The 15,661-nt window shown below is 40.7% G+C and overlaps 1 long non-coding RNA gene and 1 other non-coding gene across 3 annotated transcripts; one reads left to right on the plus strand and one right to left on the minus strand.

Annotated features, from left to right (window-relative positions):
* Positions 1–4,094: 4,094 nt before the first annotated feature.
* Positions 4,095–13,433, plus strand: LOC103398509 (uncharacterized). Of its 2 annotated transcripts, none has more exons than XR_523505.2 (4): positions 4,095–4,164; positions 5,215–5,352; positions 8,168–8,349; positions 13,333–13,433. It is a non-coding gene; the product is annotated as an uncharacterized LOC103398509 (long non-coding RNA). The 2 variants fall into 2 exon arrangements; XR_523506.2 differs by lacking the exon at positions 13,333–13,433 and adding an exon at positions 11,363–11,658.
* A 1,872-nt stretch (positions 13,434–15,305) lies between these two features.
* On the minus strand, positions 15,306–15,389 carry trnar-ucu (transfer RNA arginine (anticodon UCU)). Its single transcript is given in 2 exon segments — positions 15,306–15,341; positions 15,353–15,389. It is a non-coding gene; the product is annotated as a tRNA-Arg (tRNA).
* Positions 15,390–15,661: the final 272 nt, after the last annotated feature.

Raw genomic sequence — 15,661 nt, forward strand, 5'->3', positions numbered from 1 at the left:
TACAATGTGTACCTTTCAAGAAGAGTAAAAAGAGTGAAAAGACCAGGGGGACATTAGTGAAGACAAAGTGACGCATCTGCCGTCACCGCCCTGTGATTGTGTATTCAGCTCACACGGCTAACACCGTGTCACCACACTTGGCACATGCACCGTACATGAAAGAGGAGAGAGAGAGAGAGAGAAGTACACATGACATCACACTAGGGTGTGTGCTGTTGTCGTGGTCTCCCCTCCCATCCTGTCCCTTCCTCTTCTCCTCTCTCCTCTAATCTCTTCTCCTTTCCTCTCCTCTCCTCTCCTTTCCTCTCCTCTCCTCTCCTCTCCTCTCCTCCCCTCCTCTCCTCTCTTCTCCTCTCCTCTCCTCTCCTCTCCTCCCCTCCTCTCCTCTCTTCTCCTCTCCTCTCCTCCCCTCCCCTCTCCTCTCCTCTCCTCTCCTCTCCTCTCTTCTCTTCTCCTCTCCTCTCCTCCCCTCTCCTCTCCTCTCCTCCCCTCTCCTCTCCTCTCCTCCCCTCCCCTCTCCTCTCCTCTCCTCTCCTCTCCTCTCCTCCCCTCTCATCTCCTCCTTTACCGTTATTTCTCATTCTCTTCCCTCTCCTCTTACGGTAAACCCACGTGTGACACTAGACATCACACACATCCTGGAAATGAGATCACCAGCTAGGAAGAAAAAAAAAAAAAGAAAAAAAAGAAAGACGAAGAACAGGGGAGAGAGAAGGGGGAGGAAGAAATGATCGAATTTTTTTTTTTTAAAACATTTTTTACCGAAACATTTTTTTGTTTTGAGAACAGCTAAAAGACTCAGGTTTGAGGATTTACAGATTTTTACAGAAGACTCAGAACATTGAGCAGAAGTGTAAGAGAAGGATAAGAGGATTTCCTTTTTTTTATTTTTTATTTTTTATACAAAAGTAGTGGAAGCTAAAGTAGCCTATCTGATGAACGGCTTTGTCTCTCTCACTCTTATGATACCTGTTAACCTTTAGTGACCTGGACACACACACACACATACAGAGAGCAGGTGCCCCGCCCTACGAGCCCCGGTGGCCTCTAAAACCCAAACAGCAACAGAGGCTAAACAGGAGCAGCAGCAGCAGCAGAAGATTTCTAATCTAGAGTCTGACATCATCTCTCAGCGTCTCAGGATGAGATCATCCTAAGTCCACCTACGGCCTTATTCATCTCCACCAGTGTGGAAGTGCATTAAGAAGTTGTGTGAATATACTCGAACGGCGGCGCGCATGTCGGACGCTGCTCGTGCAGGTGAACGCTGCGGTGGAAACAATTTGATTACGGGTGTAATACCCAACAGAGTGATCTAATAGAAACTCAAGGGCTTTTACTATTATTGATTGGTGATGGGCCAAGGAGAGAGAGAGAGAGAGAGAGAGGGAGAGAAAGAGAACAAAACCGTCCGCTGCTGAAGGGAACTGTGTTCCAGATTTAGATAAAAAATATTTTTTAATTATGCATATTTAATTAGTTTCAAGGACATTTTTAATAATTTGGAGCAATTAAATAAATATAAATATAAATATAAATATAAAGAAATATTTGAAATATTGTTCCATGCTAACCTTTAGCTGCATTTTAGCCCTTTTGCTAAGATAAATCAAAGATTGTTTGTTACGTATTTTACTAAAATATTCCTTCAATATTCATTTTTGAAGCATTAAAGACATTAGATAGACAAACCTCTGGCCCGAGGGCCACTTATGACCCACAACACCCCCAAAAGCTGGCCCACGACTAGATAGATAGATGGATGGATGGATGGATGGATGGATGGATGGATGGATGGATAGATAGATAAATTTATTAATCCCTTGGAAATTACAGTACATAATTATTTTTTAAATGTATTTAAATGTATAAAATAAATAAAAATATAAGGTTTTTCATTCTGAAATGTACATTTTCAGGTTGAGACTTTACCTCAACCTTCGTAATGTTATATATATATATATATATGTCTGACAGAAGTAGAAAAATCTAATTATTAAAGTTTGGACTGTGTCTCTGCAGAACAGTTTACCACCACGTGTTTTTGTAGTAAACTTCTCTACTCTGTTGTATGATACTGTTTTCTTATTATTCCGTGCATTTATAGAACTATTTGTTCATTCAATTATTTGTGAAGTCTTCCATTACAACGACGACATTCTGCTGTGCTGTCTCCAGTCGGTGTCCAGGTATCAGTGTCTGAACATTTCCCAACCCAGAGGAGTGCTCGTCTGGATCTGTCTGTTACCATGGGAACAGGGGGATGACAGACAGTCGTAGTGAGGAAATTGTGGACAACAGTGTCGTGGCAAATTACTGAGTGTAAAACATATAACTAAGAAATAGAAAAATTGCCATTTTCCAGTATGAAGGTGTTGTTTATTTCAGGTCAGCTGTGGTCTGTATGAGAGAACAGAAAAAAACATCGTCTTTATTTACGGCCCACAGAGCAGATCAGACAAGACTATTAACGGCCCACAGAGCAGATCAGACAAGACTGGTAAGGTTGACATAGCTGTTCCCACAATGTTCTGTACAGTTCAGTTAGAATGCAAGAATTAAAGCTGGCTCAGCATCAAAACATGGGCAAACTATGGCCCGTGGTCCAGATACGGTACGCTGTTTTTACGGATCCGGACCCGATCCAGGCATGGTAAAGACTAATGTCAATCCTTCTGTTTCATACATGATAACGAATCAACTGTAGTTCCAATTGTTGCCACTAGGTGGCGGAAGATATCACATTTGGGAAATTATCTTTGAAAGTTTAGTTTTTATTCTTGTAAATGTTATTTATATTATAAAGCCAAGCATTCTACATCCAATCAAAATGTGACTGGCATATAATTTTTTAAAAATTAAATTAAATTGTTTAATTTTATTTTTTAACAGTTTTTTGTGAACCTGTTAATTTCCATTAACTAGAGAAATCAGTTAATATGTAAAAACATGTTCATAATGTATGATTTTTTTTTTTACATTTTCTGCATGCACATACTTTTTATTATCATAAAAGATAAATGAGGGAAACACATAAAATGAACAACAGATAATATAATTCTTTATGGCAAACCGCTAGATGAAGTGCGTACGAATTTAATTCTCCTGAAGGCACTAATTAAATTTTCACATTAGTCTTCACAGGCAGTTACATCAGCCCTCAGCAGGAGCTCTGTGAGTTCTCGGTTTTTTTTTTTCACTTTGTTTCTCTCTTCATTTCCCGTGTCTCATTTCAGATCTCCCACTTCCTGCCCTTTTGTGTTTCCTGCTCCTGTTTTTACCTGCTCCTTCCTACTGTTTCTCACAAGAGTCTCGTTGTCTCTGCCAGCCCCTCTGTGTATATTCAGTGTCCTCCTGGTCTGTTTTTGTCTTCGCCCCCCTGTGGCAACTATTCATGCATTACTTTTCTGGTGTTTTTCTGAAAGTTTCCCAAAATGGCCTCTCATTTTTTTTCTTTTGTATCTTGGACTGATTACCTGAGCTCTGCGACTAAAGACACCTGAACTTGTTAGCTTGTGCTTTTCAATCCTTTGTGCCTGGCTTTGACAGCGAGAATAAAAGAGTATTTTATAATAATTATAATAATAATACATTTTATTTCATGTATGTTATGTAAACTTATTTTGCCTATGCATTTACAAGATGTTACTGTCCACATATCACATTTTCTATTAAAACATCACCAAAGTATTATTATTATTATAATTATTGTTGTTGTTGTTGGGCAGCGTGGTAGTCCACAAAGAACATCCATGCACAGTATTCATTGTTCTTCCATTTTGACCAAATAAGCTTGTTTTAATTTTTTAATTTTATTTTCTGCAGAATGTCGCCGTCTACTGGCCACAGGTGGCACAACCGACTGCACTCTACAAGTGTTTTATATCGTCATGACAGATATATACGCTGCATTCACGCTGTGCGGTAGCGAACTTAGCTTTAGCTTTAGCTTTATATACAATATATACCGACGCGGGAGGAGTAAACAAGGCGGAGGTGGAGATAATTAGCTACAGATACACACAGATAGACACGGACACAATTTGTGCCTGACGAGGGAGAAGTAAAATAGGCGCAGGTGGAGATGATTAGCTACAGATAGACACGGACACAATTTGTGCCGCACAAACGGAAGTTAGTGAAGCACCTGGGGAGAAACACAAGGTGAGAAACACAGGAAAACCAAACTGAGAATTACGTCATTGAAGTATGATGTTATTTAGTCAGATATTACAAAAAACCTACTAGAACGCTTTTTAACCAGGGAGCTGTTTATTTTAATAGCCAAATTAAGGAGATAGCTGTAATGTAAAGGACATGCCCCCCACAGTAAAGCAGGCAGCAGAGCTACGGTAATAATTGAGTGTCATTTCGTCAACAGGAATATAAACTCTCCAAAGAATTAATGGCCAGGGGGTAATGGGGAGAAGTTGTTTTAATTTGAGTGTCATTCAGCTGTGAAGGAGAGAAAATTAATATGAGGTTAAGTTAGTTTGTTTTTGTTTTGGGGCAGCTGCTTACTGTGTTAAGAGGATTTGCTTTTCTTCAGTGTCCCTGAGCCTGACATTTACCCGGTCTACAGGTGGTCAGGTTGATACTTAGTGTTTCTATAGATCCTTTTTTTCTGTATAAATAGGGAAATAAAAACATATTTCACTCTAGGGAACAAAGTTTGTTTTGAACAGCAGGACGTTCACACACTCTCACATTATAAACAGCGTCTTGGAGCAGTTAGGTTCAAGCTGTGGCTCCAACAGTGAGAGGTCTGAGTTGTTTAACCCATTTTTTTTATTATTATTATTCCTTTTGAAAAATCTCTTCATTGTTGACCTGCATTTGGGTCCTGTTTTTGTGAAACCTTTAAAGAAAGCCCTTTTGAAAAGCAAACCCTGTCATAGTTGATTGACGACAGAAGGGGTAAAAACATTCGCACATGGTCCGACATCTTTTGCCAATCCGAGTCATGGTTTTTACTATGGAATAAGTACAAAGCGTTGGACGGAACATATACATCTTTTATGTTAAGATCAGAGTCTAGCTTCAGTAGCTCTACGTGTCGGACCTCGTCTTGAGGTCTCCTCAGGTTCACCATATAATCTGTGTAAACTTCGTTTCTAACCGAGTACCGTCAGCGTACTGTGCGAGTTTTGCGAAATGATATAGTCATACGTCACGTCTGTAATTGTTATTTTCTTTTCTTTCTATTCTGTACAGATACAACACAGTCGTACGTGTGCCTGCGCAACGAACGCCATCCCAGTGCAGCCGAGGTCAGGTGGTGTGAGACGAGAACTTTTCAGCGATGACGGTGATATGGTTATGAGTCTCCTGAGTAATGGATGTGATGAACAGGTCAGTGAGGATGAGGCGTTCCGTACAGACAGTGTTGACTTATGGGTTTCCTGTGATTACGACATTCCCTGTCTGTCACTCTCACTGCATACTGTCACGTTTCCACAAAGGATATTGACACGAAAAGTGCAAAGAAAGTTTATTTTTTACCAATATTATATCATTCACTCCCATAGAAACATGGCACTTATTACTGAAGTGACTAAATTTGTGAATAATTGTTGATGAAAGTGATCAAATTTCACTCAGTTGGTCTGAAAAAAAAAACTGAGATTTTGTGTCTTTCTTCAATTCCTGTGAGTAAATCAGACTTGTGTTCAACTAAAGAGGTCCAGGTTTCACGTGATTGAGTAAACTGTGAGTAAATTAGAACTACAAGATCATCATATGTCATTATATATTGACACATATTTTGTTAGGTAGCGCACAGTGGTGATTTTTCTAATGTAAAATATGTGACTACATGAGTTCATTAATGGTCAATAGTTTAATCCCTTTAACATGAACTAAAACCAACTGTTTTTCTGCAGGCTGGCTGGTTTTTGTTCTCTGTCGCCCTCTGCTGCTCTTAGTGCAGGCTGTTCTCTGTCGCCCTCTGCTGCTCTTAGAAATAATGACTCATTCAGGTTACATTTCAAATTGTTACTGCACTATACAGAGTGATGTGAACTTACTGGCAGCATTTACTGTAAGAATATTTCCTTTATGCAGTCACTACTACTCACAGTTACGGTAACGCCATGGTTGTGTGACCAATCAGAATCCACTTCAGTTTATGTAACGATGAAGGAAGAGGAAGTTGTTTTTTAAATGTAGCTGCCGTGATAATGATCCCCATAAATTACCCATTTATTCATCCCGATATTTGATTAGATCTAAATATATATATATAAATATATATATATTACATTTGTCTTCAATTCACAAATATATTTTTAAAGCGGACAGGAACTGTTTTCTATTCATCCTGGAGGTAAATGTTTGGTATTAATAAATTATTGACCCACTTCTTGTCTCCACGCCATCAGTTACTCATCACATCCATGTGGACAACACACGGAATCGTGGCCGTGCCTACACGGCACATTCACAAGTAAATCAAATACTACAGTTCATCAACAAAAGTCCAGAACGAGGTTGATTTATTAAAAGCTGTCTCCGTGCCCTCACTGAGGCGTATTTTCTCCCCCTTTGACCAATATTTTTTAGGAGAACCACATAAAAATGTAGTTTTCATCGAAAACATCTTCCAACCCATGAGCAGCTGTGAAAATCTACAGACTTCCTTTTATCTCCGAGCGCATTATCCAGTGCGAGTGGAGAGACGTGGACGCGATTCCGGGCAGACGAACCACATCACACGTCCAAAGCTGTCTGTGCCAGAGGCATCGCAGCTGGAGCAGCTCCAGCGCTGTCGGAAAAAAAAAAAAAACCCTGTTTCCTCCCTGCTGCCCCTCCAGCTAGTAGCGTTTCGCTGTGACTCATGGCTGAAAGTCATCCACGTCCTGGTTCTTCTTTCCAAAACTTACTGTAGTCTAGAACAGTGGTTCTTAACCACTGGGTCGCGGCCCAATTTTGGTCACCAGCACCACCTAGAGGGCCGCAAAAAACCTGTGCAGCACAAGGGACTGCTAAGGTTGTCGACTGTGCAAAAAAAACCTGTGGACCACAAGGGACTGCTAAGGTTGTCGACTGAAGATACAGAGATATGTCATCCAGGACAAGTTCTGCTTTTGTCCACATGGTGGCAGTAATGGCATCGGTTAGTTCTTATATACAGAGAATTTTTCTTTTCTATGCTAGCTTTAGCAAAAAGTATGTCTAATTTGTTAAAAAAAAAAAAAAATGGAGACCTACGCAAAAGACTAAACCTTTGCGGAGCTACAATCCTGACGTCAATTATGCGAGAATCCATGTGACGTGGTTAATATATACATATTTTAGGGGGTTTATGTTTACGTTTATGATCCGAAACTCTTGCCAAGATGGCTCGCATCCCTCAGGCGTTTTTACCGCCAACCTGTCCTGGTGATCCATGTCGTTTTCTAAAACGTTTTTTCTCTCCATCCTTTATCATCTTTATCTTCCTGTGTTGCTGGGTATTACGATCGACTGCACAGGCAGCGTCCGCACGTCCCGGTCTCCTGGTCTACTCCGTCTCAGGCAAAGACCTGGCTTCGCTCCAGTGCAAAAGACAGAGCCACATTCCATGTTGATCTTCCGTTTTAAAAAAAAAAAAAAAGAGACACATATCTCAGTGGGGACAACAGCGCTGCGTGGCTCATCGTGTTGATATATTTGGGTCATAAAGCTATCGGGTCGTATCCAAGTTGTCCACCTGGTTAATCCATGTGTTCCAGATGTTATCCTGGTGTCTTTGACACCGCAGTTGAAAAAGAAAATCCCTCAGCTTACTTTTCAAGCACTGAAAAAATAACAAAAGTCCAAACACAAAGTGACTGACTCTTGAAATTTTATTATTTTTTTAAATGAAAGTGGACAGAACGTTGACAATTTTTCATCCTAATGACTTGATATGATGTAGTTCTGTTTAAACCATGTTCCATCCACAGAGATCGGACAGGTTTTTTACACCACGTTCCCTCTCTGACCCCAATGTTTCGGGACAAAATAGTATCAGACCCGGAGCCATCTGGTTGCTGGTACGAGTCCTACAGCCCTCTGGCCCTTTAGCTCTCTGTAAAGTATTTAATGTTAGTAAAAACAGACAGAGTCTAGAGCAGAGATCCTAATGCAAAGTCTATCTGTGATGTAAATTAATTCAGTTTGTCATGTGTCATTCATCTGTTTCCAGGTTTCGAGAACCAACAGCAGTTCCAGTCTAAACTGCTTTGGATAAAACGACCGGGAACACTGAGAACCTACACAGACCCTCCCCATAGAGACACTTGTTTCACCTCAGGACAACTGACCGCAGGACAACTGACCGCAGGACAACTGACCTCAGGACAGCAGAACAGACGGAGCTTCAAAAAGGTTTACTAATTTTTTTTTAAAAAATACTTTGTTCCTTCTATTCTCTCTATACCCCACGTGTCAAACTCAAGGCCCGGGGTCCAAATGTGGCCCGCCAGGCCGTTTTGCGTGGCCGGCGGGAGCTTAAAAAGCATTTAGTAACATCCATAAAGCAGAGTTTCTTAACCTAAAAAAATAAAAAAAATTCATCTATTAGTCTGTTATGTTAAAAAAAAAAAGACCTTTGGACCGGTACTGGTCCGCGGACCGGGGGTTGGGAACCCCTGATCTATACAGTCTACCATTTACAACCAGCACTTCAAGGGAAACTGTGTTGCTAATGTGGCCCCCTGGTGGTAATGAGTTTGACACTCCTGATCTATACAAACATCCGCTCTCTATTACTGTCTCTCTCTCTCTCTCTCTCTCACACACACACACACACACACACTAATCGTCCTATCTTCCTCCCACCGTCTTTAATAAATGACCACAGCGTTCCCTTACTGTAACAAAGGCATATTTCTAAGACAACAGCCTCCTTAAAAACAGATCCAGGTGGTGACCTACTGAACAAACAAAGCGTCAGGGTGACACGGGGGGGCGACCTTTGACCCACACCGGCAGATAGGTTTAACTCTTTCTCCAGAGGATGCACCAGGCTGTGTTTTTTTTTTTTTTTTTTCCCTGACTGAACATGTGTCTTTTCCCCTAAAGGAAGAGGGGGAGTCACTGTCATGGCTCATTTGCTAAAAAACGTCCCCTCCATTTATGACCACCGTTGACCTCTGACCTGATGGTGGTGAGAATGAAAGTGTCAGACCTCGGCTGTGAACTCTGTTGATGCACATGCAACAACGGTAACAGAGGAAATGAAGAATTTGTAGGACAAAGTACGTGACAGTCGTGTGTTTTTAATACATTTGCTTCATATGGACGGGATTTGAAACTATGTACTGAAAGAGTGACCAGAACGAAGGTTTTAAAAAGTTTAAAGCTACATAGAATTAGCTCCAGATTCCCTCCCAGCTCTGGGGAGAATTGAAGTGTCACTCGTTGGTTTTTTTCCAGCTGTTTTTTTTCAGCCAAAACACACAAACACACGCAACAGCACACGCAACGAAACACCATTTGAATTCCAGGTGACCCCAAAAGGGCCACAACCCAAAGGTTGAAAATCACTGTATTACATCACTGCCTGCACTATAGTCGCCCCAGCCGTGTGATCATGCGACCCGTACCAGGAGCCATCTCCGTGTTTCCGTATGTAACGGACCAGTGACCTGTTCCCGGGGGGACGGCTTGTCCTTCACCTGGTCGGCTGCGGTTGACTCTGGTTTCCTCTGGTTTCCTCTGGTTTCCTCTGGTTTCCACTGTGACTTTTGACAGGATAAAGCAGTGGAAAATGAACAATGGATTTTATGCCTCTTTTCCTGGCTGGTAGATAGAGTCGTTCCCCGCCCTCGCACATATATCACTAACTGGTTCTTGGCAGATGGAGAAGTCTTTGTGTTTACACTTCAAAGACCGGAATTTTCCTTTAACAAGGATCTCTTTTGAAACGAAAAAAAAAAAAAAAAAAAAGGCCAAAACTACATGCGCTTTCCAGCACCAATTTTCTCCGTCAAAACATGCATTGGCGATAAATGAAAATTCACTTTAGTTCTTTATCGAGGCTCCGTCTGAAAATCGGGAAATCGCCCGTGCTCTGTGTTTTGTTATAAATGTAATTAGGTTTCCACTTATTTTGACAAGCTCTGTAAAATTCTGAAAGTCTGAGGCTAATCAATGAGGTTTAGCCACGTGATTTAAATTAGTCATCCTTCTCTAGTTAGCGCCCGGATGAAAGCTGTCAGCAGTTTCAAAGGTTGTAAACAGTGAAGTTTAAAAACTGTATTTAAGTCTTTAAAAGTTTCACCTTGCTTTTTGCTCCTGAAATGAAAAAAAAAAAAAAAAAAAAAAAGGAAATGGTTTGTGTTATATCCGTAGAGCTTCTGATATTTGGTTTAAAAAAAAAAAAAAAAATTCTGTGTCCCCCCAGTGTTTATATTGGCCTGAGAGAGGGAGGCGTGTGTTGAAGGAAAAGTGAATTCCCCCCTTTGATCCTGCGGCTTGTCGGCTGACCAAGTCACTCTAATAAACCGAGACCAGACCTTTGCCACGCCTTTGATCACCTCACACCTTGGAGAACCCGCTTCCCATCCATCACCGCTTTAAAGGAACTTTCCAGGGTCCGATAATCCGCTGCATTCCGCGTGCGTTCCCTTAAAGAGGGATCTCCCTTAAAAACAAAGAAGTACTGTATCAAAAAGGAAATATCCCCCCCCCCCAAAAAAAACACAAAACAGCTGTTGCCAATGTTTCCATTGTTGATATTGTCCTTGTTCTGTGTGCCCCCCCAAAAAAAAACAAAACAGCTGTTGCCAATGTTTACATTGTTGATATTGTCCTTAAAAAAACCAAAACAGCTGTTGTCAATGTTTACATTGTTGATATTGTCCTTGTTCTGTGTACCTTTTTTAGTTTAAAGCTGATAGTAACTGCTCTAGGATATATAACTGTATCATCTGCATAGAAAATCTCAGAAAAGAATCACAAAGATCAAGCTAGCGCTTTTGAAACGACCAGCCGGGATAACAGCTAACAACAGGTTATCGACATAACAGTTGCTCTGATAAGGAAACCCATTACCAAGTCAACCCTGTGCCTGTTGTCCCTTTAAAACACAGGTGTCAAACTCAGGCCCCGGGGGCCAAATCTGGCCCGCAGTGTAATTATATTCGGCCTGCGAGATCATATCCAATGTGTACTAGAGTTGGCCCGCTTATAGTTTTCATTTCCTGTGGATTTGACAGGATTTGCAGTATTAGCGGTGCATGCGCTATGTTTGCTAACATTAAGTTTGGCCCGATACTTTGTTACAGTTTTTAATATTGGCCCGCTGTGGATTTGAGTTTGAAATGTCAGTAGTACACCTGGGGTGTGTTCCATATCTTGATTTGCATTCAAACATCTGCCTTCCCTCTGCCTTCAGCCTTTCCTGACCCGACCTCGGCCCCATCCCGTCCTGTTCTAACTGGAACACACCCTGGATCGGGTTCATCCCAGCTTCCGTTCATCTCTTGATCTGACCAGAACACACTCTGAATCTCCCACATTCCTCCCGGCTCTCTGTTCTTAGGCTAGCCCGCTCCAATCACTCAACCTTTTTTTTTTTATAGTTTTCATTTCCTGTTTTCTCTTCTCCTCCTTAAACCCGGCCATGCAAGAAGACTGAGAACTGAGGCAGGTAGACGGAAACTCTCTTAAGGTTCACCCTGTTGCTGCAAAAGTCATGCATAAAGGCTAACATGCTGAAATTATTTTGATCATTTTCTACGCCATCTATAGGTGAAACATGGGTATTGCAGGGAAAAGGCAAACGTATAATGATAATATAAATAAATGATATAATTTGGAAAAGTTTGAAGGGCCGGATTAAAAAGCTGAACGGACCGCATCCGGCCCCCGGGCCTTAGTTTGCCCATGCCTGGCATAAAATATAAATAATAAGTTTTTGGGGAGCAACTAAAATTATCTAATGACGATGATCTGAAGAGTTATTAAAATGATATTTCACAATATTAAACTTGTCGTATGACTTAATTTATAAGATTATAACCTTTTTTAAATAAAGAATATCACATTTAAATTAATGTATTATTATATAATTTAATCTTCAGGGTTTTTTTTTTACAGTGTTTTTGTTCTAGATTTCCCATAAGAAAAACACTTACGAAAAATGTGTAAATCTGCAAAACCTTTCAAAACATATGCAGTAAATAACACAAAGACCAAATTTAAACTTTTTTAGGGTAATCCCTCCTCCACCCCGCCCCCCGTTTTGAGTCTCTTCTCCACTCAGGTCCTACGGTAACAGGTCCCGGGGCGACGTTTCCTCTGCGGCATCATTTAACAGAGCAGGAAGGATGGAGGCCTTCCTCCACATCAGGGACACTTCTTTTCTCTGGTGTTTCTGGCTTGTTTCCACCGCGGCTCTAAATCACGGCAGCAGAACCTGCAGGGGGCGGAGGTGAACATAAAATATGCAGCTCCGTCAAGCATGAAAGACCGTGTCGGCGCTGCGCAGAGCAGCGGGACTGTTGAGAGCTGATACAGATAATTAAACGGATGAGGGACGAGGAGCGGTCGGATGATACCCTGAACTAATGTGCACCCCCTCTGAGACGGGCACGTGCAAGAACCCCGCTTCGCTAGACAGTCAGTGGTTTGAATACATTTTTACCATTATAAGAAAGTTGAATTGATTTTTTTTTTTGGAACATGAATATTAAGAGTGTGTAGAGAAGCATATATCAAGTTTAAAAAGCATTGATAAGATGCCTAAATAATCGGAATACTTGTGGTAAACCTTTCCATCTGGTTTGCTAGGGAACGTGAGGGGGGGAAAAAAAAAAGAAAAAAGAAAGAAAAGTATTTGGAAAATATCTTTTACCACAGGCCTGGTTTAAAATACCCTCGACTGTTAACCTTTTAAAAGGCTCATAATATTTTTTCCTGCTGCTTCAGATTCATATGCTACCAGGTCGTTGTACGTCTTAATACTTGGCGGACGAGTCGAAAAGTTCTGAGATTAACTGGAAGGTTAGCAAATAATGGACGAGAAAATAAATGTTTGATTTTTTTCCTCTGGTTTTAAAACTGTTTTGGTTTGACACAGTTCAGCCAGTTGAAGGTGAAGATGACGTGATTAGCGCTGTTTTGAAGATTTGGAGCGACAAGTTTTGGCTACTGAAATCAGACACAAAGGTGAAGATGACGTGATTACCGCTGTTTTGAAGATTTGGAGCGACTCATCCTCACAAGTTTTGGCTACTGAAATCAGACACCCTTTGAAGTAGAACTTGTCTCAGAACCTTTGTGTCGCACCCGCATGCAACGAGTGATGTTAGCTGAACGTGCCCTTTTTCCCTCTGACTCCTCGTCTTATCTGTGTCCCAACAGACGCCCTTTGATTTGCTGTGCCGTGCTGTCACATCCTGGGCGGTCGCCACATCCACCCACGGAGGATCCTGTCTACACGTGCAGATAGGAGGGAAAAGAGTTGGCCCGTACGTAGACACTTGATTCCGTAGCGTACCTTACACGTACACTACGTAACTTACAACTAACTTTAGAATTAACTCAACTTACACATTTTTATTATTTACTTTTCTATATATATATATTTATATATATATGTATATATATATATACATGTATATACATGTGTATATATATATATATATATACATTATATACATATATATATTCATATATATATATATTTATTTATTTATTTTTTTTGCTTTTTTCAATCCTATTCCTCCTTTAGCGGACACCGCGCTCATATTTATCGTCAATTTCATGCTTTATTTCCATGGTCATCGTGCGTTTTCTTCTTCTCACCACCATCCTTACCACTCACTCTCTTAGGACTCATCGCTATTATGAAGAATAATGCACAAAATAGAGGGAAAAAAAAATCACGTAGATAACTCAAACACAAGACTCGCAGGAGATGCGTACGAACCGAGTGCTCGGCCACCTAGCGTCGGCGTCTGTAAGCGCGATCGTATCTCGAATCTTTACTCGTATCTCAAAGCAAAAAGTTGCTCGGAGGCTCGCTCGTGTCTCGGAATACTCGTATGTCGGGACGCTCGTATCTCAAGGTGTTACTGTTAAAGAAAGGAAAAAGAAAAAAAATAATCCAGGCAGAGGGCGGAGTCTCTTCAGATGAACAAATCCAACTTCCTGTATGGTTTGGCTCTGCAAATGTACGGAACAGAGAGTTGAAGTCTTATTATAGCTGAGTGATGTACACAGTACCAGCAGGTCATTTTTCACCTGAACAGTTGTTTCCACTCTGTTGATAATTTTGGCCCGCCTGAGTGTTTCAACAAGTGCTGGATGGATCACCGGCACGGTCCCAGTGGAATGAATAACAAACTCTTCACCATCACACATCCACAGCTGTGTTGATAGTTTTGGTTTCACGTGTCTTGACAACTTTTCATTAACAGAAAGTAAAAGAAATGACGTGAATATGTTCAAATCAGGGATTCATTCAAAAACTCACTGACACCACTGACCTAACAGGGATACTGTACGACCCAGCATATAGGCAGCGTCAGTTGATGATGAGTTGAACAGACACTTAGACCACAGTGAAACTGTGTTTAGGTTCTAAACACATGCACTAAATAATAAAGGAGCTTCGTGTGAGGCAAGAAATCCCCGTGTGCACGTTTGACATGTTAAATATGGTAATAACCCATATGTCTTTTCACTATTTCCCTGCTGGTCCAGTTTTTGTTAAAACTACGTAATGATTCACATGCAGCTGGGTAATTAATTTAGAAATATATTTTCCCGTGATACGAGGAAACATCGAATTACGAGCGCTCAACCAAGCTTCGTTTTTCCACTAAATTGAGTCCCCACTCTCAGTCCTTCTCCTTCGTTCACTGTCCCTCGCTAGGTTATTTTATCCATTTTTATAACAGCAATATAAAATGTTTTCTTAATTTTTATTATTTTAAATTATCAATATATTTGTTTATATCTATGTTTTTGATGTTTAGGTAGAGGGGAGAATTTATTTTAATTAATTAAATAGTATAATATCTGGGGAGCTGGAACAAAATCATTGGTTTTCTATATATGTATATGTACATATATGTACATATATATGTACATATATGTACATATACATATATAGAAAACCAATGACTTTGTTCATATATATGTACATATATATGTATGTACATATATATGTATATATATGTACATACATATATATGTACATATATAGAAAACCAATGACTTTGTTCCAGCTCCCCAGATATATACTATATATGTACATATATATATATATATTCAACAGAGTTATTAGATAAGACTTTATTCAAATTATACTGTGGAAATTCAGTAAATATCGACTCTGGTGGGACTCGAACCCACAACCTTTGAATGTCTTAGTAGCTAGAAGTCCAACGCGCTATCCATTGCGCCACAGAGCCTTAGTACGGTACGCTCAGGTCTGGCTCTGTGTCCGCGGTAATCAGCGTCCTCACGTTCACCTGTCAATCAGTCCAACTGGTCTCACCTGGTGCCCGCAAACACATCTGTCCCTCAGACAGACTTTGTCGGGTCATTGTTCGTTGGACGTATTCCCCTGCTTTTTTTTCTGTCCCACCTGCATTCCCTGAGATAAGACTCTGTTTGTTTTTTCCTGTGCTGCGTTCAGGTGCTCAGGTGCATTGCTGCTCCGTCCTGCAAAACATAATGAATA

This window comes from Cynoglossus semilaevis, unplaced genomic scaffold (assembly GCF_000523025.1).
Source record: "Cynoglossus semilaevis isolate Cse_v1.0 unplaced genomic scaffold, Cse_v1.0 scaffold419, whole genome shotgun sequence".
In the NCBI taxonomy this organism is placed as follows: domain Eukaryota; kingdom Metazoa; phylum Chordata; class Actinopteri; order Pleuronectiformes; family Cynoglossidae; genus Cynoglossus; species Cynoglossus semilaevis.